The sequence below is a fragment of the Dendrobates tinctorius genome, unplaced genomic scaffold (assembly GCF_039654945.1).
Source record: "Dendrobates tinctorius isolate UK_male_01 unplaced genomic scaffold, ASM3965494v1 ptg000032l, whole genome shotgun sequence".
In the NCBI taxonomy this organism is placed as follows: Eukaryota; Metazoa; Chordata; class Amphibia; order Anura; family Dendrobatidae; genus Dendrobates; species Dendrobates tinctorius.
The window spans coordinates 29,338,620-29,364,387 of NW_027361700.1; the positions used below are offsets into that span (position 1 = coordinate 29,338,620).

Here is a 25,768-nt window from a genome sequence, read left to right on the forward strand (position 1 = left end):
GCTTCGGGACAGATGGCCAATGACTCTTGAGGAGGCCGCTCGTCTGGCCGATGAACATCATGATGCCAGGAGCTCTCAGTTGTCAGGAACAAAGACTGTCACTAGGGGCCATCCCATGGGTCGGGAGGCCCCTAAACCACAGAAAATTGTCGGGGGACCAGCTAAAACCCTGGCTTACCAGAGTCCCCCTGGGGTGTGATGCCACACCTGCCATCAGCTGGGCCACCTTCAAAGACAATGTCCCAACCGGACTCAGCGTACCCAGTGGCCAAAGGCGGGAATGGCTACCGTCAACCGGGCCACTGTACACTACTACCAGGGTGAAGCTGACCCGGCATTGGGGGCTATGACTAATCCAGGGATGAAAGAGATGGAGGAAGTGCTGCTTGAAGTAGACCCCGTGCAGGCAGCCCTGGCAGATAATCGACAACAGCATCGACAGGCGGTGTGAGTTAATGGGAAATGTATGCAGGGACTAAGAGATTCCAGAGCAACTTTGACCCTTGTGAAGCCTCATCTCGTCCGGGACGAAGAGAAGACGGACTGGACAGTGGCCGTCCGTGTAGCAAGGGGAGCCATACATCAACTGCCCACTGCCAGGATTCACCTGAACTGGGGAGTCGGGGTTGGCCTTGTTGAAGTCGGCCTGTTGGAGGATTTGCCTACAGATGTCTTGCTGGGAAATGACTTGGGGCCCATGTTGTCTGCATTCTCGGTTGCCCCTCTGGCTGAGACCTATCCTGTGACCACCCGGAGAAAAGCTCGAGCTGCGGAGGTGGAATCACACTCAGAGGAGGCCCAGGTAAGACACCCCAGCTCTACACGTATCCCCATAGCCAGACACATTTCTTGGGCCACTCCAGCTGAGTTTAAAAGGGAGGTACTTGAGGATCCCTCATTACAGGGGTATCGTGGGAAGGCACAGGAGGGGAGAGGAGTACTGGAAGGGGAACAGTTTGTATGGCATCAGGGACTCCTCTACCGGGTTACAGAGCACCGCCACACAGGGACGAGCCCCACTATAAATAGATAGATCTATAGATAGATATAGCTATAGATATCTATCTATATCTATCTATAGATATATCTATCTGTCTATATATAGATATTCAGTTATATTTGTTTGTGTGTGTAAACATTATATGTGAACATGGTATGTGATGATATTATGGTCTTCAAAGGAGTATGTAAAAGAAGACGTTGGACAAAGAAATGACATCACAATTCTTTTTTTTTGTTAAATAATATATCTTTATTTAGCTTACAAAAACGCATACAAATCCTCGTGAAAAAACACATGAAAATCCGCCTCAAAAACGCATCAAATCCACGCAGATTTTCAACTGTGTTTTCTGCCAAGAGAGGAAGAATCCGCGCAGAAAATTCCAAAGGCAAATCCGCAACATGCTCACATACCCTTAATCACGTGTCCAAATAAAAAGCGAACATTTTTTTTTTGCTGGTGCCATTTTCTCAGTGTCACAGTGCAGAGAAGATGATCCTGCTAGTGCTGCTGCTACTGCTGAAAGTAAACTTGTCAGTTAGCTAGATAGAATCCTGTCCTGTGTGAAATCAAATCTTTCAACATCTAACTAGTTTGTGCTAAAACTGTGTTGCAGTCTCAGGAGGCACCATTTGCTAATCCAAATCGTATGGGCAAAAACTGTGTTGCAGAGAGGAATCAAAAGGCTAGAGTTCCTCTTAAAAATCGCTAGATCTGATATAGGGGTTCAGCCAGGAGACCCCAATTGCTAATCAAAACCGTTTGGGCAAAAACTGTGTTGCAGTTAGGTATCAGAAGGCCAGATTTCCTCATAAAAATCATTAGACCTAATATAGGGATTCAGCCAGGAGGCCTCATTTGCTAATCCAAATCGTTTGTGATAAAACTGTGTTGCAGTGAGATATAAGAAGGCCACATTTACACTTAAAAATAGTTAGTCCTAATATTGGGGTTCAGCCACGAGGTCCTAATTACTAATCCAAATCGTTTGGGATAAAACTGTGTAATGTTAGTGAAAGCTGAACTGAGCAAACACAGTCTTGTTCTATCTAAAGACCACTGACAACATCTGATACTGGACGGGCTATTCAACTCCCTTTCTTAGACAGCCGCACAGTGGTACGCCTTCTAGATGAGGTTTAGAAAGAGCATATGCTTCAGTGGATAGCAAGCACTGCATAAAGTGGCCTCTCCTCTTGCTCCACCTTAACATCACACACAGTACAATCCTCAGAGGTGGCACCCCAATAACCGTTGTTTCCCCCACGTCACAAACTTCCAAATGCGAAACTGACTGTGGGGAACCACAGATGAGCCATTCTGCAGAGCTGTTCACACATTCTATTCCATGGGCATCAGAGTTCTTCTCCAAGATTCACAGAATCCAGAGGAGGAAACATCTGCACAGATGCCCAAAATTTTTTCTTATTTGATCCGGAGCCGGATAACGTAGGGTCCAAGCAGAATGCAGACCCCTGTCACCAGATGGTAAATACTGGGGGTGGAGGTGATCTTAATGAAACTCAGATACCTGAGGCGCTCTAAGAGTGTACTGTATTGTCAGAGCAGGAAGAGGAGGAGAGTGACTCTCTGGGTGAGGAGTGATAGAACAGAGAAGATGACAATGAGATTGTAGATCCCACTTGGTGTGAGGTACACAGCTGAGTATCTCAGAAGAGGAGGTGGAGGAGAAGGAAGATAAGAAGGTCATGCTGTGTCTTCCCGCAACTATGGCTGTGGCTAGAATCGGTCGCGAGTCTGCAGTTCACAGAGGAGGCAAGGGTTGCCTAGCCTGAGTCTTTATTTGAGACCAGAAAAGGATGACCAAACTCAAGTTATCTGCTAAATTTTCAAAAAAATATTAAGCAAATTCAAAAATTTGACAGCTACATACATAAACAAGCACATGCGCATTCAACATGCCTTAGTCTCACTACACTAAAATGCGCTAAAATGGTGAATAATGGGCATCACCAACCACTGGCCATCCGATCAACCACATCTGCTACTTCATCCTCCTCCATCACCATGCCAAGTCTTCTCACACAGGTCTCCAGCTGCAGAAAATCCACTTGTTTACCCCATACAGTCGTGGTATGTGAGAGTACGTCAGCTGTTATTGAAGTGGAGATGCCTGCTGTTTTTGAGTCACATAGCACAATACATCTTTTTCAATGGAGATGCCTGCTGTTTTTGTGTCACCTAGCACAACACATCTTTCTCAATCCACCATAACATCTACGCCTGCACTTCACTTACAGTCAAGCAATTTGTCCTGGTCAACCTACTCCACTCTATCTCACCATATCAATCAGCCTCCGGTTCCACAGTTGTGGTCACGTAAAAGAATGTTTCCTCCTACACATGCAAATGCTAAGAGCCTGAATTCAACCATCTCTAATATGTTGGCCACGAAAATGCTGCCTTTTCGCCTGGTGGATACAGACGGTTTCTGAAAGATGATAGCTATTGCAGTACCAGTTGCCGAGTTGCCATTACTTCTCTAAGAAAGATGTGATTGTGCTACACCAGCATGTCGCAGACAACATCACCCTTTCCCTGCAAAAATATGTGTCTGCCAGGGTGCCCTTCATAACCTGCACCTGTACGAGAAAACATGGGTGGGGCGTTAGATCTCGCTGACTGGGCAAAGAGTGACTCTGGTGGTTGTGGGGGCAGGCGCTCAGAGAGCTACTCCACAAGTCTTGGAATCCCCAAGACTTACGAGACAAAGCTCTGTATCTAACACTTCCTCCACTGCTTATGCCTCCTCAACCTGTGCACTCAACATCTCCTTTTATGAGTCATGCATTTCGACAGTGCAAAGAGAATCCCCCCACCTCCATACTGCACATCCAGAACTCACAGCAATTAGGCACTGTTTAAATTAATATGCCCAGGAGATCTTAGTCACACAGCTCAAGAGTTGTGGACAGCTATCCAGGCAGAGTTTAAGCAATGGCTGTCTCCACTGAATCTGGAGTCCGGAAGGATTATGTGTAGTCATGATGCAAACCTGATTTTCTGCCCTACACTGGGGCAACCTCACACACGTGCCTTGCATTGCTCACATCCTCAACCTAGTGGTACAGAAATGTCTCCACCACTATCCCAGCCTGGATGTCCTGCTGCAGAAAGCACAGTCATTGTGTACTCAATTCCACCGTTCGCATGGTGCAGGTCATGGACTTGCATCATAATAGAGGTTTTTCGGCCTACAGGCTAACCGGTTGGTGTGCGAGATCCCGACACTGTGGAATTACACTCTGCACATGTTGCAGCAACTGTGGCAGCAGCGATGCGCCCCAATGCAGTATGTCCGTTTGCATAGCATGGGCCAATGCAGTCCATACCTGGTGCAAATCACGCTGGTGGAGTTGGCAGAGATGAAGGACCTCTACACCCTTCTGCACAGTTTTGAAATGGCTATTAATATGGTTAGCACTGAAGATGCCATCATCAGCATCATTATTCTGTTAATCTACTGAACATTCTGGAGCACACTTTGAATAGTCTGCATGAGTAGGTGGTGGTCCCAAAGAAAGAGGTGGAAGCAGAGGATGCAGAAGGGATAACAATATCTCTAAGTTCTTCCATTCCTCACCCTAAGAGTTACCCTGCTCCTCTTCCTACCCTGCCAGCACAATACAGTCCATGTGCGCCTCAGGTATCTGAGTCTCATCGGGATCACCACTACCCTCGTGTGTTAACATTTGGTGATGAGGGTCTTGATTCTGCTCGGACCCTACCTCATCCAGCACTGGATCCAACTTAAAAATGTTTTGCGCATCGGTGCATATGCTTTCCTCCTCTTGAGTTTGTGAATCTTTGGAGCAGACCTCTGCTGCCCATGGAGTAGAAGGTGCAATCAGCTTTGCAGACTGTCCCATCTGTCGTTCCCCATAGTCAGTTGGGCAGTTGGAAAGTTGTGACATGGGTGGGAACAAGGATAATTGGGGTGATACTTCTGAGGATTGTACTGTGTGTAATGTCAAAGTGGAAGAAGAGTTGGAGAGGCTGCTTGATTCAAAGTTTGCCATCCACAAGAACACATGTTCTTTCTGGCCCTCATCCATCAAGACATACCATTGTGCGGCTGACAAAGAAAAGGAGTCGAGTAGCCTATCTACTAGCAGAAGTTGTCAAAATGCTGCGCAATTACTCACTGCAGCAAAACTAAGGTACTTCTCATCCAGGGCTGGCTCCAGGTTTTTGTGGGCCCCGGGTGAAAGAGTCTCAGTGGGCCCCTTTAACACATCAGACATGGAAAAAGACTTAGGCATCTTAGTCAATAAGAAGCTAAATTGGAGTGCCCAGTGTCAGGTAGCTGCCACCAAAGCAAATACGGTCATGGGATGCATTAGAAGAGGTCTGGGGACACGAGATGAAAACATAATTCACCCTCTGTACAAATCACTTGTCAGACCACACTTGGAGTATTGTGTGCAATTTTGGACGCCAGTGTTCAAGAAAGACATTACTGAGCTTGAAAGGCTTCAAAGGCGGGCTACTAAAATGATAAATGGAGTTGGTTCACTACAATACCCAGAAAGGTTATCAAAATTAGGTCTATTTACTCTAGAAAAGAGAAGACTTAGGGGAGACCTAATATATATGTACAAGTATATCAGAGGGCAATACAGAGATCTCTCCAATGAACTGTTTGTACCAAGGACTGTGACAAGAACAAGGAGGCATTCTCTTCGTTTGGAGGAAAGACAATTTCTGCACCAGCATAGAAGAGGGTTCTTCACGGTAAGAGCAGTGAGGCTCTGGAATTCTCTTCCTGAGGAAGTGGTGATGGCCAACTCACTGAATGAATTTAAGAAAGGTATGGATGCTTTTCTTGTGAGTAACAGTATAGAAGGTTACGAATAACATAATATTATAGGTAGATGGTTGACCTAGCTTAGGGGAAGGAAGTTTTTTCCCTATGGAGAAAATTGGCTTCTACTCTGTGGGTTTTTTGCCTTCCCCAGGATCAACAATGCAGAACAGCTGCTCTAAAAATAGGCTGAACTAGATGGACATAAGGTCTTCCTTCAGCCTTCAAAACTATGTTACTTCAAAACTATGTTACATTCCACAATTTATGATGCACAGATATGGCAGAGAAATATAGATATAGTACAATGCCAAAAAATTCACTTACTTCTTACATTACATGACTGATACTGATATCTATAGCTCAGAAACCGGACAGTATAGTCCTCCATACAGTATTATGGGCACCATATATTGCTCCATATAAAATGGGCCTCATATGATGCTCCATATATAATGAACCTCATATGATGCTCCATATATAATGGGCCCAATATGATGCTCCAGGATATGATGGACCCCATATATGATGCTACAGTGTATGATTGGTGCCATATAATGATTCATGCATAATGGACTCCATATGATGTTCCAGTATATGATGGGCTCCATATAATGCTCCATACATAATGGGCCCCATATATGATGCTCCAGTGTATGATGGGCCCCATATAGGATGCTATGTTGTATGATGGGCCCCATATAATGGTCCATATATAATGGGCCTCATATATGACGCTCCAGTGTATGATGGGCCCCATATAATGCTCCATATATAATGGGCCCATATATGATGCTCCACTGTATGATGGGTTCCATATAATGATCCATATTTAATTGGCCCCATATGATGCGTCATATATAACGGTCCCCATAGATGATGCTTCTGTGTATGATGGACCCCATATAATGCACCACATTAAATGGGCCCTATATGAAACTCCAGTATATGATGGGCCCCATATATGATGCTACAGTGTATGATGGGCCCCAAATAATGCTCCATATATAATGGGCCCCATAGATGATGCTCTAGTGTCTGATGGGCCCTATATAATACTCCATATGTAATGGGCCCCATATGTGATGCTCCAATGTATGATGGGCTCTATATAATGCTACATATATAATGAGAACCAAATATGATGCTCCAGTGTATAATGGGCCCCATATAATGCTTCATATATGATGGGGCCAATATATGATTCTCCAGTGTATGATGATCCCATATAATGCTCTAGATATAACAGGCCCCATATGTGATTCTCCAGTGCATGATGGGCCCCATATAATACTCCAAATATAATGGGCCCATATGCAGTATGATGCTCCACTGTATGATGGGTTGCATATAATGATCCATATTTAATTGGCCCCATATGATGCTCCATATATAACTGTCCCCATAGATGATGCTTCTGTGTATGATGGGCTGGATATAATGCTTCATATATAATTGCCTCCATATATGATGCTTCAGTGTCTGATGGGCCCCATGTAATACTCCATATGTAATGGGCCCCATATGTGATGGTCCAATGTATGATGGGCCCTATATAATGCTACATATATAATGAAAACCATATATGATGCTCCAGTGTATAATGGGCCCCATATAATGCTACATATTTAATGGGACCAATATATGATTCTCCAGTGTATGATTGGTCCCATATAATGCTCCATATATAACGGGCCCCATATATGATTCTCCAGTGCATGATGGGCTCCACATAATGCTCCATACATAACGGGCTTCATATGATATTCCAGTATATGATGGGTCCCATATATGATGCTCCAGTGTATGATGGGCCTCATATAATGCTCCATATATAATGGGCCCCATATGATGTTTCAGTATATGATAGACCCCATATAGGATGCTGCAGTGTATGATGGGCTCTATATAATGTTCCATACATAATGGGCACCATATATGACGCTCCAGTGTATGATGGGCCCCATATAATGCTCCATATATAATGGGCCTCATATATGATTTGTCAGTGTATGATTGGCCCCATATAATGCTCCATGCATAATGGACCCCATATGATGTTCCAGTATATGATGGGCCCCATATATGATGCTGCAGTGTATAATGGGCTTCATATAATTCTCCAAGAATAATGGGTCCCATATATGATGCTCCAGTGTATGAATGGCCTCATATAATGCTCCATATATAATGGGCCTTATATTTGATTCATCAGTGTATGATGGGCCCCATATAATGCTCCATACATAATGGGCCTCATATGACATTCCACTATATGATGGGCACCATTTATGTTGCTGCAGTGTATGTTGGGCCCCATATAATGCTTCATATATAATGGGCCCCATATATGATGCTCCAGTGTATGATGAGCCCCATTTAATGCTCCATATATAATGGGCCCCATATATGATGTTCCACTGTATGATGGGTCTCATATAATGTTCCATATTTAATTGGCCAGATATGATGCTCAATATATAACAAGCCCCATATATGATGCTCCTGTGTATGATGGGCCTCATATAATGCTCCATATTTAATGGGCCCCATATGATGCTCCAGTATATGATGGGTCCCATATTATTCTCCATATGTAATGGGCCCCATATGTGATGCTCCAATGTATGATGGGCCCCATATAATGCTGCATATATGATGAGCCCCATATATGATGCTCCAGTGTATAATAGTCCCTATATATTGTTACATATATAATCGGACCAATATATGATTCTCCAGTGTATGATGAGTCCCATATAATGCTCCATATGTAATGGGCTCGATATGTGATACTCCAGTGTATGATGGGCCCCATATGATGCTCCAGTGTATGATGGGCTCCATATATGGTTCTCCAAAGTCTGAATGGCCCCATATAATACTTCATATGTAATGGGCCCCATATGAGATGCTCCAATGTATGATAGGCCCCATATAATGCTACATATATAATGAGCCCCATATATCATGGTCCAGTGTATGATGGTCCCCATATAATGCTACATATATAATGGGCCTCATATGATGGTCCTCATATATTGCTCCAAACATAAAAAACATACCTCTCCTCACTGGCTGCTATTCTGCTCTGGACTCATCAGCATCTCCACCTTCCAGTTCTCTGAACTGTGACTGTTCAGGCAGAGGGCGCACACTAGTCACGTCATCACGCCTTCTGCTCTGAATTGTCACAGCCAGGAAGACACCGCAGTGGTGGAATGGGAAGTGGTCAGTATCACAAGTACCGGTCCCTGAGCATGCGGGTGGGGAGGTCCACTCACGGACACCGACACTGGCACTGGACCCCCATAGCATGCTGGTGTCCCTGACGGTAAGTGTGCCCCCCACCTGCTCAGGGCCCCGACACTTGCCCAGGTGTGCTGAGGCTGGCCCTATTATCATCTCTAATATCATCACTGTCTCACAACCTAGAATAACTGATCAGTACTTTCAATCCTCTCCTCCTTCCCCCATCTACCCCCAGCTGCCACTCCCTCCACTCATTTAAGCTGAATACTTTGCCTCATTCTTCAAGCAGAAGATTGACAACATAAGGTAAAGCTTTTGCCTAAATTCCTAACAGCCCATCCTCATACCTACTCAACTCTCCCCCAAAACCAACGTCTCCACCATCACGGAAGATCTACTTTCGTCTTTACTCTCCAAATCACATCTCACCACCTGTAAACTTGACCCAGTACCAGCACCTCTCATTCCAAACCTTACCACAGTCGTCATCCCAACCCTAACTCACCTCTTCAACTTGTCACTAACTACTGATGTCTTCCCGTCATGCTTTAAAAATACTTCAATTACACTCATCCTCAAAAAGCCAACACTTGACCCATCCTTTACAGGTATCACTCAGTATATCACTTCTCCCATATGCTTCAATCAAGGTCACAGTTTCTCAATAGTGATTGTGACGTCACATTACAGAATGGGCAGCAGGTAGAGAAATTATGTATTTTAAAAAGACCGGAATTATGTGGGGTCCCCAGTAAATATTTACCAAGCATCATTTGAGAAATCATCACTATTGCAAGAATTTATTTTATGAAGTTATTAAAAATACAGATTTTGTTGTACTATTTGTATCAGCGCTATTTTTTTTTTTAGCAGCAGACAATCGGTAATGGCAGATGAATAGGTTTTAACTATATATATATATATATATGTGTGTATATATATATATATATATATATATATATATATACAGCCAGGATATGTAGACATACAGTAATATTCAGCATGCCTACCAGTCACAAGTTTGTCTGAATTTTTAAATGATTTGCAATACAGATGGAGTCTGACTAGTAGCCATAGTCAGTAAGTCTTAGGTAGGCGTAAGCTCTCAGGATATTTGTGAAAGGGGAGAACGTTGAAGTTGGTGAGATGGTTAGATTTAACCCTTGGTTTGCTGAACTTGTGTGATTGCTTGATGACCTTTAAAATTGTTATGTTGCTCTGAAACAAAAATGAACAGTTAGCAAGTTAGAGAATTACAGACAGAAGATTAACCCTAAGGTCTACAGAAGTATCTTTAATTTACCCTCATGTGAAAATTTGAAGTAACTGGTATTGCAAAATATATGATAATCCAATATCAGTCCTCAGATTTCTGGACGCAAATGATTTTTGTATACGAAAAATATGCCCCAAAAACCAGCTACCCTGGTGAGACACCTCAATGCAATTGGTGACTGAGCGACCAAAGCAAATCCATTATATCACAGATAACAAAACATTATCATATTCGTCCTAATGATAAAAAGTCCCATTTACTAAAAGCCCATTGATGATGGTGAAGTTCAAAGGAGATGAGATAGGACCTTCAGAATTAACACTTTTTTTTAGGCTTCCAGGAGTTTAAATAAAATCATTCACTTAACAAGCATGTATGGAGCCTACAAAGATGGCCAAAGCCACAGAGCTTCCAAAGGAACATAAAATTTGGTGTGATTGCCAATGACAATTATACATCCTACAAAAAACAGCCAAACCCACTACCATAATACATTGAGATAAATTTTAACATCCATGTTAATAAAAATAATTTAAAAAGTAAGAAGGGAACACTCCAAACAAGGTCAATTTAAAGTGAATCGGTCACGTGAAAAGACTCTATTAACCTGCAGATGTGGGGTTAATCTGCAGCTTTCTGAATCTGCATTTAGACCTCCGCAGCTGGGAGGAAATTAACTTTATTCCTCTCAGTAGCTATCCAGGTCCAGTCACGGGGCGGTGCAGGTTCTGTCACCGCTGTGTGTACAGTGCACGTCGGTTCTATCCGTGTCCCCCGTACTTCCTGTCGCCTGCTCAGTATTAGGGCCATCTGTCAGTCAGATGGCCCTATACACAAAGCAGTGACTGATCCCGTGCCAGCGCTGCCCTGTGACTGGATCCGGAAGGGAATAAAGTTCATTTCCTCCCGGCAGTGGGAGTCTAAGTGTCGGTGACCGACCATTAATAACCTGCAGACTAACCCCATATCTGCAGGTTATTAGCATTTTTTCACATAACATGTTCCTTTTAAAGGGTAAGTGTTCCATATATACAACTAGATTATGGCCCGATGCTATCGCATCGGGAGGATGCGATAGCATCACACCTCTTGCCATGTTAACCCTCAACACACACACTCCTCAACACATACTCCTCTCACCTTTCACCATCTCCACTCACGTCCACTCACTCCTTCACTCCACATACGACCCCTTCTCTCACTCCGTCTCTCATACTCACGCCGTCATCGCCGCTGCTCCACGATCCCAGACATCATCTTCCGCCGGCGCCATCCTGGATCCAGACGTCCTTCCACGCCGGCGACATGTTCTTGCGGCGACACCATCTTGAGTATCGTGAAATCCCGCGATACTCAAGATGGCGTCGCCGGAAGAACATGTCGCCGGCGTGGACGACGTTGGGATCCAAAATGGCGTCGGCGAAATCTCGCGAGTTTTCACCGATGCCATTTTGGATCCCGACGTCGTCCTCTCCGGCGACATGTTCTTGCGGCGACGCCATCTTGAGTATCGCGGGATTTCGCCGATCCAAAATGGCGTCGCCGCAAGAACATGCCGACGCCATTTTGGATCCCGACTGCATCCACGCTGGCGACATGCTCTTGCGGTGACGCCCTCTTGAGTATCGCAGGATTTCACGATACTCAAGATGGCATTGCCGCAAGAACATGTCGCCGGCGTGGAGGACGTCTGGATCCAGGATGGCGCCGGCGGAAGAAGATGTCGGGGATCGTGGATCAGCGGCGATGACGGCGTGAGTATGAGAGACGGAGTGAGAGAAGGGGTCGTATGTGCAGTGAAAGAGTGAGTGGACATGAGTGGAGATGGTGAAAGGTGAGAGGAGTGTGTGTTGAGGAGTGTGTGTGTTGAGGAGGAGTGGTGTGTTGAGGGTTAACATGGAAAGAGATGTGCGGTGACGTCACCGGTTACAACTGGACGGAAGTTGTTACAACCGGAAGCTGCTTCGGGCATTTATTATTATAGATTTAATGTAATTTAATGCATCAAGCAATATAAGTAGTTTCGACGGTTCATTGATACAGTTAAATCCCATTTTAAATAAGCTGTATAGAGCAAGGTAAGTAAAAAAAGGTGACATTTATACAGAAAATAGCAAGTGAAATTATACAGAGAATAGTGGATACATACATAAGGTATTATGTATCTCTATCACAGTGGACATTGTCAGACCGATGAGGGGAACCGAAAGTTTCTTACCATTATCAGATTGGTGAATAGGAACACTGCAGAGAGAGAAAACATCATATATTAGTCACATTAATACTCAATATGTAAAACATTTTACTATGTGTCCTTGCATGTCATTTGGCATGTCATAGATGGGAACACAAGAAACTTTGTCACAACTATCTATTACATTATGTATTGTTAAGATTTACCCCTTTAAAAATTATACTAGCATTGTGCTCCTTACTGATACAATCTTGCAAAAATAAGTTTTAATCCATAGGCAAATGAGGGGGCTTCGGTGCGCCCATGGCATGAACATGAGCTGGGTGCATTGGGACGCCTCCTCAATTTGCGTCTTTGGGACTGGCCTTGCATGTGATGGACAGCGCTCACTCCTATAGAGAACGCTGCCCCGCATGTGTGCACAAGCGCACTGATGATGGCTGTACCGACCACTCATTTGCATACGAATTAACAGTTATTGTCACAAACACTGTACCAGTAAGGACAGGCCCAGATGACTGTACATTCTCCATCCAAGAAAAACGTCCGATTCTGCCAAGTTTGATTACAGTTTGATGTTTTTCTCAGATGTGTAGAATTAAAATACAAAAATTCTCCATCTTCTCCATTCAATTTGTCTGTAAAAATCATACCGCACTCCAATGTCATCCAAGTATGTGCGATGTTTTCCACAGTCCCAAAGACATGAATGGCCTAGTGTCATCCAATTATCGAAGGTAAACAGTGCATGCCGCAATTATTTTCCCTCGGCAAAAATCAGACTGCCTCATCGAATAACAATGGAGAGCGAACGTTTCTATGTTTGATGGATCATACTTGGACTGGAATTGTGGTTGTCTGCATAAGCCTTAACAGGTACAGTGCTAGTAAGATTTTTATAATGGTGAAGTCCTCCAAATCACTTTATAGTTGGTCTAAAAGGCTTTTTGGGGCTGCAGACTCCCTTTAAACCTCAATTCATCAAGCCATTTATGCCATAATTCTAGCATAAAACTGCATAAAATGATGCAAAATTTTTGCACAATTGGAAATTCTTCAATTTTTTTTTTTTTTGGAAACGTTAGTGGAACTGAGCCAGGGCATGGCTAAGTTTCATAATTTATGCCACACAAATGATAAAAATTAAGCCAGAGCATATCTGACGGAGCTGCACAACAGTTATAAAATGAGCCCAATTCCTTAAGAGGCACACACATCCTTCACACAGTGCTCCGTTCTTTAATATTGGAATGCAGTCATCCAGTTTTAGTGAATCGGGGGGCTCACTGCTTTTTTCTTAGAAGTTGATATTCTGACAACTCCTTTAAGGCCAGGGTAACACTTGCAACTGCAAAGCGAGAAACTCGCCTCAATACCCGGCACTGCCACCGGCACTCGGGACCGGAGTGTGCAGCTGTATGTATTTCTATGCAGCTGAACGCTCAAGTCCCGAGTGCCGGCGGCAGTGCCGGGTATTGAGGCGCAAGTTTCTCGCATTGCAGTTGCAAGTGAGACCCCAGCCTAAGGGGATTGTCCACCACTGGACAACCCTTTCTTAGCAGTTCCATGGACTAATTTAAAATAAAAAAATACATACTGACTTCCCAGGCCGTCACCCTTCCTCCGATTGCAGGGAGTCTGTTCTGATGGAATAGAATAAGCAGCAGCCGCTGATTGGCTAAAGTAGTCAAGTGACAATAATGTCGTGACCTCCAAAGACAAACGTACTGCAATTGTACTGGTCCAGAAGGTCAGTATACAGGATTTTTTAGGATGAATAGTGGAGCTGTTAAGAAGGGTATATATGGAAGTGGGCAACCCCTTTAACTCCAAACATACATGCAAAAAACTTATAGTAAGAATTTTTTTCAGCCTTCACCTTTTCATATGCTGCAAGTCATGACCTTCTATAAGACGTTTGTATGTGGCAATCTCCATTTCCAGATGGTTCTTCTGGTCCATAAGCTGTTTGTATGCAATATTTTGTTGTTCCAGTTCGGCGCGTATCTGTCCCAATTCAGACTCCACATGGTTGATCAGGCATTGTAACTGGGACAGTTGGGAGCCAAAACTGGATTCAGTCTCACTAAGGGATTCATCAAGAGCTGATTTCTGAAAAAGAAAAGTGACGTTTTTAGAATACTGGCAATCACTAAAAATCTTGTCAAGGTTTTTATCTTGTGGAAACTACACAGAAAATGATGTCAATTAGCACATTTAACAATTTCAGCATCAGTATGTCAGTGATAGTGATGTACATGATGTAAAATCTGGAGATCAAGGGGCTAGCTTCCATGACGTCGGCAAAAGGAGTGCAATTGAGAAGATACATCTAGCACAGAGACAGACTTATGTAGATGGTGCACAAGGGCCCAGATGAGAAATGTTGCAATCTCTGCAAGAAATGGGCCACCGGTGGCTTACTAGTATACGAGGGCATGAATTTCTGTTTGTGGAAGATATTTCTCTTGAATGAAGGATTTTACCAAGGGTCAGTACTAGGTCAATGAAATTTAAAAAATGGCTTGTATGTATTGTGAGCATCCCTTGTACGGCGGTGGTCATGTGCAGAAGGGATGGCTAGTGCGTGGAATCCATTTCATTCTTCATCATTCTACTGTAGTGCAGATAACATATTCTATGTGTGAGACGGTTATGTGGATGGCATGTCTATTATGCTTAAGTGGCACGTGTGACATGTGTCCAACATGGGAATGACAGATGTGTGACTAGTCCAGCATGGGAATGACACATATGTGGCATGTGTCCAGTGTTTATGAGTCCAGCATTTTAATGGAAAGTTTGCTGTAGCATTTGATACATAATCTATGTTAAAGTGGTTATTCACTACTTGGTCAGCTCTTTCTAAACCACTATGCTTCCCCTGTTGAAAAATATAGCACCTATACTTTTCTCAGGTACTGGCAACTTTCCAGAAGTGATGGTACTGGCTTTCTGAGGCCTAACGTTGCATTATGATGTCACGCAATCCCTGCAGCCAAATGAGCACTGGTTTCACTACCACCCATCCTTTAGACATAATTGATATCCAGAGGAATCGAGACAGCAACTGCAGCTCCAACTTTCTACGGATGTCTGATTTGTCCGAAGGAGTGCACAGTGAAGCCAGCGAAGATCAGCAGCAGGTATGATGTCACGTAAGCCTCGAGGGAGCCCATGCCGATCATGCTGGAATGGCATTGGCACTGAAGGTAAGTGTAGGTGTTATTATTTTACTCGAGAGAAATATAGGGATTGAGATGGGGTTGTCCAAATATTGAACAACCCCTTTAACATTCAGTGTGTAGATAAAAAAAATTTTTTAGTAGTTACAGTGTACAAGGGACACAGTTATAATTGTCATTGAGTTTTCTATAAGCTTATAAGACTTGATAATTGAGGTCATACCATGCTGAGTTGACTTTGCAGTTCAATTTCTAAAGTTTGCACATTACGCTTTAACTCAATTAGGTCACCAGAAACTGTCTGTAGCTGTTCTGCCCCAGAAATCATCTCTCGATTCAGTTCTTCACTCTGCAATATAATAATGATAAAGACAAGATGGACATAAGGAAAACATGAGCTATGTATATTGTGTGAGTAGTAAGAGGTGAGGGCCAGTGGCGAAACTCTGAGCTTCTAATCCATAAAGGGAATCTGTCAGCAGATTCTTGCTATGTAATCTGTTAGTGCCGTGATGTAAGGAAAGTGTCACTTACTTGACTGTGGTTTGTGTTTCAATACAATCAGTATTTTATCAGCAGGAGATTAGCACTACAGGACAACTGGCCACTGGAATCGGGGTCTCTGTCCCCAGCTCATGGTGATGTCAGGTTACATAGCAAAAACCTGCTGACAGATACTCTTTAATGGTTGCCTAGAGCTGACACAGTATAAGCGCAGCGCACTCATGACAGGATAGGTCTGAAAGGGGTTAATCTTGTTTTGGAATGGGGGGTTGAGAGGGCTTAGATTTTGAGTGGGAAAAGACAAGCAGGGGGTCGGGGAGTAAGATAAGGTTCATGGATGTGGCTATTATATAGAGGGTCCATATAAATCATTTTCCCAGGCTAAGACACCATTTTACAGTGAGGACTATTGATGTCCCACCTGTCCTCAAGGTCATCAGCTAGTAAAAAGTTTTTTTTTTGGTCTGGGGGCAATTTAGATTATATAGGAGTTATTAGTAGGTTTAGGCATTTAATGATAGAGCTGTTAAGCGTTGTACACTGCAACAAGAAGGGGCTCCAGTTCATACCTGTTGGCACTTATCAATTTTGATGATTAACTGATATATGATCTCCTTTAAGGGGCAGACCCTGGAGGGTGAGGTCTGATGATCCGTTGGCCATGGAAATGACGATCCATTGTGCAGCAATGTAGCTGGTCGTAGATTTTAGCGGCTAGTGGTGGAGGCTAACTCGGCACATATCTGTGCTCATTGGCGTATACGTGGAGACGTGTACATAGTTCTGTCGCTTGGTAGATAATGAGAGAGCCCTTGTTGCCAAGGACTTGACCAACAGGGTATTTATATGTTTGTGTAGTTTTTTATATTTCTGTATTCACACTTTATATTTACAGGTTGTATATACTTCTAATAAAAGCTGTGACCAGTCACCTTCCAACTGAAATGCCGTGTCTGATTGTTTATTTAGGGAAGGTGAGTGGTTGCGCCGGTATGTGCCTAATTCCCCTTCCTTCAAGTTCGGCACTTATAATGTCATGCAAAACTTGTACGAACGTCTTTAATGTGCCATTTATAACACAGGAGTATTCCTATGTGTCAGATGGGCCTTTAAAGAGGCTGCCAGTGCAAGCTGAGAGCTGCAGCTTTGCTATAATTTGTAAGTCACAGATTGGAGACAGCCATAAATGAAATCATAAACAGACCTTTTGTTGTGCTACCTCTCTCCACCCTAGAAATCATGTGTGTGATCAGATCACATTTTTCTAGACACTTATGGCAGTTTATACTCACATTTCTTCTCCTACAGGTAGGATTGAATTATATACTACAGGTAGTTAAACTTTATACATGATATACTATGCCAAATGGGCCTGAAAATTTTTACCCTTGCAAGGAAGATCTCTTCAACTTCTCGTAGATTTCTTTCCAGCAGTTTTTCATACTGTTGTCGGATTTCTGACAACACACTGTTCAGATCCACACATGGAGCAGCATTCACTTCAACGCTGACTCTGGCACCGAGCTGTGTACGTAGACAGTTTACTTCCTATAAGAAAAAAAAAGTAATAATCGACTGTATTGAGGAAAATAATAGAAATCTGCTATGAAACTGCAACCAAATCATCTAAGTTGTCTCAAAGAATATACCAAAAGATGGCTGACAACCCTCTTAGACATAGGCATGAGATTTCAAAAGTAATGTCCATGTGTAAGGATTCCAGATTTTCCTTTGTGCCTGTTAACCCTTATCCAAGATAGAGTTCTTGTATCTGGCCTTGTCATTGAACTTCCTGTCCTGATTATTTAAGTCTGTGCCGTGTGTTCCTCTTTGCCTGAGTATTTTGTTGCTGTTGGCTCCAGAGCCCCTGCCTGTCTACTGGTGGACTCCCTGCTGCTGCTGCTCGTTACTCAGTGCACTGCCTCTCCATGCTATGCTGCCTACAGTCCTCTGTGTGTCTCCCTGATGTTGTCTGTGCTTACCAACTGTCTGGACTTCCAGTGTGAAACTATTAGTCTCTGGATCTGCTGTGTCCTGTAAAGAATCCTGACATCACCAACTCCTCTAGGTCTGTGTTTGTTGGGCTGCGGTGCTGGACTTTTGTGGGACTTTAAGCCCAAAATGGTGCATATAGTAACCTTCTCCTGTTAATGCCACTCCTGTATAATGCTGGTCTTCTACGTTTAAGTGCCGTGTGCATTTCCACCCATATGATTGCTGGACTTCTACACTTTAGTGCTGTGTGCATGCTCATTCATTATATAGCTGGACTTCCTTATTAAACGCGGTGTGCTTACTCTCATACTTACTGCTGCATTTCCACTTTTAGTGCCTTGTGCACACCTGCGCCATATCACTGTTGGACTGGTTCATATTAGCGGTCGTGCCCCGCTCTTCAGTCACACTGGACATTTCCATACTGTGCTGTGCATTCGTTACTGTTGCTGGAAGTGCTGTTAGTTTTGTTTCACTTGCATTATTCTATATTGTGCTGTGTTTTTATTACTATTGCAGGAAGTGCTCTGTTAGTTTTGTTTCTCTTATTAATATACTCATTTGCATCAACTTTGGTCTCAGTTTCGTATTATCCACGCAATCAGATTCCGTAGTACCCATATAATTGTTACACCATGTCAAACTCAACTTTACTTCTGACTCCACACTATAATTTACCTCCTCATGGTTCTTCTTCAGTTCTTGAAGTTCATCCTCAAGGTTTTGAACAGTCATCGCTAGGTCACATGTCTCCATGCTAAGTCTATCTAAAACTCTTCGGAGGCCGTTGACGTCGGACTCAATGTGTTTTTTCAGACTCATTTCCAACTCAAGCCTAAAGCATGGAAAAATATATATCAATTAATATCAATATCGTGAATTGTTAAAGGTAGAATAACCGCTACTTACGAGTGCATAGGAGCCCAGTGGGCAGTCTCACTCCTTGTGCACACAGAAGTAGCTTTTAATGATTGAGTAGGACCACCTACTGGATATCTGAGCCCATAATCAACTTGTATTAAAAATTAAAAAACTAAAAAGCAATACTTAAAAATGTATGGTAAAGCTGGAGAGACAAAAAGAGCAAATAGGATCTGATATGAGCTGAGAGCAAACATCTAAGACTTTTTCTATGTACATAAAGGGCCTTTTTCTCTCAAATACTGTTCACAAATTTATTGTGGTCACCCTAATACACACCTGGGCAATAATCTGACTAATCAGCATCTTGATATGCCACAACTGTGAGGTGGATGGATTATCTCGGCAGAGGAGAAAGGCTCACTAAGAGATTTAGGCAAAATTGTGAACAATATTTGGGAGAAAAATGCCTTTTGTGCACATAGCAAAAGTCTTAGGTCTTTGAATTCAGCTCATGAAAAATGAGAGCAAAAACAAAAGTGTTGCGTTTATATTTTTGCTCATTGTATGGATACCATGTTCAACATAACAGGCTCCCTTTAATAACAAAATTCTTAGCATCTCATTATAAATTGTGAATAGAATATTAATGCGCCACTAAATCAATAGATCATTATTAATTCTATTTTTTTATCTTACTTGTTCCTAAAGTCATCTGCAGCTAGTTTTGCATTGTCCATGTCCAGGAACATTTTAGCATTTTCTGAATGGAATGCAGGAATCTATAAAATAGTGCACATCAGGTTAAGGAATTCAATATTTACATGTTATGTTACCTTAGGAGAACAATGCGTTGATTTTTAATAACTTATATACCGGTAGTTTAAGTCCTTTACAAGAACTCCATGATCCAATATTCATCTCACATATAAATCAAAACTCTACAGGATTTACCAGAATAAATTTATAGAAATTTGTTCAGACACATTATAGGACAATAACAATGTGAACCACTCACCCCTAGAAAACTTCAAGAGTTTTCCAATGCCTCTAACTGTTCCTGCTTCCTACCTGAATATGCATGATATTATTATACATTTATGTAAAAAAAAGCTAAAAACTGAATGCAAGTATTACCCAGATGCAACAGTTTAAATTGAAAATATCCAACTAGTGTATGGAATCTTACATTCAGTGCTCCATGGGAAACAATTATGCAAAATAGCTCTCCTCCAGAAGAAATAAATCTTTCTTTAATTACCAACACTAAGATATTCACCTAAATACCTTAAACACTCATATCCTTTCCCCTGTATACAGTAGATACAGTATTTCCATTGCGAGAGAACACAACAAATTTAATATTGTCTGTAGAATAAAATTTGAACAAATTCTGCCTAAATATGGCATATACTGAAGACACCCATGAAGGTACCGAGAGTTTCTAAGCTCGAATCCAACCAAGGGCGTGTAGCTTATACATTTTCCCTGTGTTTAAATAGGTTTCCTTTTATCTTGTTTTTCCTTCAGTTTCTATGGAGTTGTTCCTAATTTCCATATTTCTCTGGTGGGAAAATTATAAAATCAACTCTATTTAAGACAAGAACTTTTGGGTATCCCTTACAGCAAATATGGTGGCACTATTTAATCAACAAGAAATAAAGAATAAGAGAGTGTAATTGATCAAATCACCTTTTTCTGGAGCTCCTGAATGGTTTTCAAGTAATTGCTACAGTCAGGCAAACCGTCAGGCTGGTTCTTCTCATACCATTGTCGAATGTTCCTCTCCAGTTTACTATTTTCTTTCTCCAAGGAACTTACTTTCTCCAAATAAGAAGCCAACCGGTTGTTTAGTTGCTGCATAGTTTCCTTCTCATTGAAGCATAAAAGTCCATCATACCTTAATACATTGTGAGCCCCATTGTTGACAGACTGATTTCCACGGGCATATAAAGACGCAATTCTAGAGTTCCACCCTTGACTGAAGTTGTTGGATATGCTAATGCCTTTTCCTCCTGATCCACCATGAACACTAGGAGCTCTGAAATGATGTCCATGACGGATTTGATGGCTTGCCTCTTGGTGAGAGCTAGAGGTTGGTGTCTGATGAACAGGTATTTTTTGAGTTGATGTAAGGCAACCTTCTTGGAGTGATCCAGATTTAACCTGCTTGGTAGTTTGAGTCATGGTGGAGGTAGAATGAAGGCTACAGTAGATAGAGGCACACGTTATGCTGTAGATTGAGTTACAAAGTCTAGTTGATTTTTGAAGTGGAGAAGCTTTTATAAAGCATCAAAGATGTTGTAAACTGAATGCTATTGTTATGAAGCAATAAAAGGCTTCCATCAGGGAGGAATATAAATGTAGAGTCATTGATGAAATCCTGTGTTGGTGCACTTTGACACACCCTAAATGTATGACTTGTTTATGGTAGTCATGGGGTCTTTGTCGTTACTCACAATGTACTATAAAAATAATTACAATTTTAAGTTATACTATAAATGTAAATTATAATATGCATAAAATTTTGACAAAAAAAGTCTACATTTGAAAACCACTAGTAAGTGTAATAAATGTACTACAATAACTAAACATGATTTGTATAAACAGTCAGTATAACCTTGTTTTACATAAAATTTTGAAAAACATTTTTGGAATTAGTCATCAATAACAGGTGGATGTCTGATTCCTTGCTGCTCTGCTAATCAACTAAATAGAGGGGCCAAGGCTCCTTGGCAAGCACCTTATCTTTATTTTTTAAAGCAGCATTGTCTTAGGGTCCCGTTTCACTTAGCGACGCACCAGCGATCCCGACAACGATACGACCAGGGTAAGGATCGCTGGTGCGTCCCTAAATGGTTGCTAGTAAGCTGCCAAACAGGCAGATCTCTTCAGCAACACAGCAACCATCCAGCGATCCTCGGCGGTCATTGGTACCTTGTCACCAGGTCGCTCGTCGGGTCAAACACAGCGATGCTCGCTGGCCAGCAGGACGCCAACGATGAACAAATGGCTCAGGACATTCGAGTACGATCAGCCATATCCAGCGGGGGGGCGGTCGCCGCAATGTGTCACATGTAGCGAGATCGCTGGCGAGGTCGCTGTTGCGTCACAAAATCGGTGATGCTTCAGTGATCTCGCTAGCGATCTCGCTATGTGAGAAGGGGGCTTTATCCACTAGAATCAGATTCAGTTTCCATGAGCTGCAGTACCAGGGACAGCAATAAACAAAATAATGGTACCGTGCACAGCTCTAGCGAGTTGATGTAGCACGCTGAAGCTCTGTAGTCTCTTCATTCAGCTTATACTCAGACCCTTGGCCGAGTGTGTGTGACCCTGGTGTGCTTTGTGACTGTGATACTTTATGGTTGTTTGGTTTTGATCCGGTTCTGTCCCTGTAACGAGTTCTGCCTGTTCCTTTTGTACTGCTCTGCTATCTCCGTGTATGACTCTTTTGCCTTGGACCTGACTACTCTCTGATTTCCCCTCTTGTACTGCATTGCTATCTCTGTGTCTGATTCTTTGCTTACATTCTGACTATTCTCTGCTTGTCCCTCTGGTACCGCGCCGCCCTCTCTGTGTATGACCCCCCCGCTTGGCTGACCTGAGTTTCCCTAGCCTTTACTCCAGGATTCCTGTAATAGAATCCTACAGTCAGCTCTTGCAGCAGGACGCTAAGCCACGCCCCTGTGGTCACATGATCGTAGGTCCTTGTACTTTTTACTATCATCAGTATTGCAGGTCCTGTTGTCTGATCTTCCCGGGCCCTCCCGTAGTCTGGGTGAGTTACCCTGCTCAGCCACAGCAGTCCGCCGGTGCTGATAGGATCCTGATATTATAAGCGACCGCACATTTTTTAGGGTTGGGGAAAGTTGTGTTTATTCTCTGAGTAAATTAGCACTAGGGATCCTCTGCAGGCTTTGGCCGATCAGGTCAAGAATCTAACCCAGATGTTCCAAAGGCTCAATATGGAACAGTGCATGATGGCCCATACACAGCAGCAGTTGATGGACACCGTGCAGGGGGCTGTGGCAGCAGGGTCTCCTGGTCCCAGGAATAGGGACATATCTTTGGTATCCCCTGAATCTCCGGTCAAATTGCCCGACTCCTTTTCAGGGGATAAAAAGGAATTTAGGTCCTTCAGGGAGGAATGTAAGCTTTTTTTCTTTAAGGCCCCGTTCCTCTGGGGATGAATTTCAGAGGGTGGGGGTTGTTATTTCTCTTCTGCAGGGTACCCCCCAAGCATGGGCTTTCTCTCTGTCTCCCATTGCCCCCAAGAGAATGACAGTGGATGCCTTCTTTGATGCCCTGGGCCGCATATATGATGAACCTGACAGGGTACGTGTGGCTGAAGATATGGTGATGAGTATGCGTCAGGGTAAACGCTCGGCTGAGTGGTTTTGAGTGGAGTGCCGGCGCTGGGCAGTGGAGGTCTCGTGGGATGATGATGCCCTTCGGGGTCTATTCCGCAGAGGCCTCTCCGAACACCTCCAGGATGCACTGGCGCTTCACTCTCCACCAGACACTTTGGAGGAGGCCATTACGCAAGCAGTGCGTATGGACCTCAGGCTTCGGACTAGGGGCATCATGCAGTCCGAGACATATCTATTCTTCGGCAGCAAAGAGACTGGTATCGCACCTGCTCCTCCTGAGCCTATGGAAGTTGGCGTCACCTCTGTCAGAGAAAAAGAGAGAAAACGTCGCCGTGAGAAACAGCTCTGATTTTATTGTGGAGAGTCCGGTCACTGGAAAAAGGAGTGTCCCTTGTGTCCGTCATCCTCCAAGGCGATGGGAAACGACTAGGTCTGGGTAGCAATCGAGGAGGCTGCCCAGACCTTCAGGTACTTTCTTCCTCACGTGCTAAGATTTTTCTTAAGGTTGAACTGTTGGTAGACAATTATCGCTTTTTCTCTACAGCACTGGTGGACAGTGATTCATCGTTCAACCTGGTCAGCTCTGATATCATTTCCCACCACCAGATAGGGACAGTCAGGCTTCATACCCCACTTAAAGTCGTGGCCATCGACTCGTCTCCTCTCACCCGATCGGGGATTCTTTCTATTTCTGAGAAATTTGTGTTGAAAATTGGTTCTTCCCACATGGAAGAAATCGAATGTTTTGTGATGGACAAATTGCCTGCAGATTTGGTTTTGGGCATGCCATGGCTTCGACGCCACAATCCAGTGATTGACTGGGAATTGGGGGAAATTGTCAAGTGGGGGTCCAAGTGTGTTGACTGTGACCTTAAATCTGTTTCTTGTGTGAAAATTTTAAAACCTGTCACTGTGTCTTCTGCCAGTTCCGAGGGTATTCCGGAGTACCTAAAGGACGTTGAGGACGTTTTTTCAGAAAGTGAGGCAGAGGCGTTACCACCCCATAGGCCATTTGACTGTGCCATCGATCTTATTCCAGGAGCCAAATTGCCCAAAGCTCGTTTGTTTAATTTGTCGGGTCCGGTGCGTCTAGCTATGATACAATATATTGCTGAGAGACTCCGTAAGGGGCACATAAGACCTTCAGTTTCCCCAGTAGCAGCTGGATTTTTCTTTAAGAAAAAAGATGGAAGCCTACGTCCCTGCCTCGACTTTCGAGAATTAAATAAAATCACGGTCAGGAACACATATCCCCTGCCTTTGATTCCCGACCTCTGTAATCAGCTCTCGGGATCCAGATGGTTCTCTAAACTGGATCTCAGAGGGGCCTATAATCTGATATGGATACGGGAAGGAGATGAGTGGAAAACCACTTTTCTTACTTCGGAGGGGTTATTTGAGAACTTGGTAATGCCGTTTGGTCTCACCAATGCACCAGCGATTTTCCAAAATGCTATCAATGTCGTGTTCTCAGACCTCATCGGCCGCTTTGTAATTGTATACCTGGATGATATCCTGATATATTCTACCAATAAACAGTCACATTTGTTACATGTTAAAACTGTACTCCAGAGGCTCCGAGAAAATTAATTGTTCGCCAAACTCGAGAAATGTTCATTTTTTGTTCAAGAATTGTCATTTTTAGGTCTTATAATCTCACCTCAGGGGTTTCGCATGGATCCCAAGAAGGTGCTAGCTATTGTGGAGTGGGTCCAGCCTCGGGACCTTAAGGGACTCCAGCACTTCTTGGGATTTGCAAATTATTATCGCAAGTTTATTAAAGGGTTCTCACAGATAACTAAACCCCTCACGGATCTCACTTGTAAAGGCGCAGATGTCAGGAACTGGTCCCCGTTAGCTAAACAGTCATTTCTAGCGTTAAAAAACTGTTTCACATCTGCTCCTATCCTGGTTCAACCCGACCCTTCGATGCCATTTGTGGTCGAGGTTGATGCTTCTGAGGTGGGGGTGGGGGCAGTGTTGTCACAGGGACCGGCTTCCCTAACCAATCTCAGGCCTTGTGCCTATTTCTCAAAGAAATTTTCTCCCGCGGAGAAAAATTATGATGTAGGCAATGGGAATTGACAGGGATATTAAACAGACCATCCATGACCAACGATTGGGCCTACTTCCCGTCCGCCATAATTTATCACCTGTTGAAAAACAAGCTATCTCATCCTTGAGGGACAATCCAAACATCATTATAAAACCAGCAGACAAAGGAGGAGCAATCGTTGTCATGAACAAGAATCAATACGTGACCGAAATTCAGAGACAACTCTCGGATACCAACACATACA

At 43.3% G+C, this 25,768-nt stretch overlaps 1 pseudogene; it reads right to left on the minus strand.

The window, feature by feature from the left end:
• LOC141086650 (keratin, type I cytoskeletal 19-like) overlaps positions 1-21,282 on the minus strand; it is a 33,871-nt pseudogene extending 12,589 nt beyond the window's left edge.
• Positions 21,283-25,768: the final 4,486 nt, after the last annotated feature.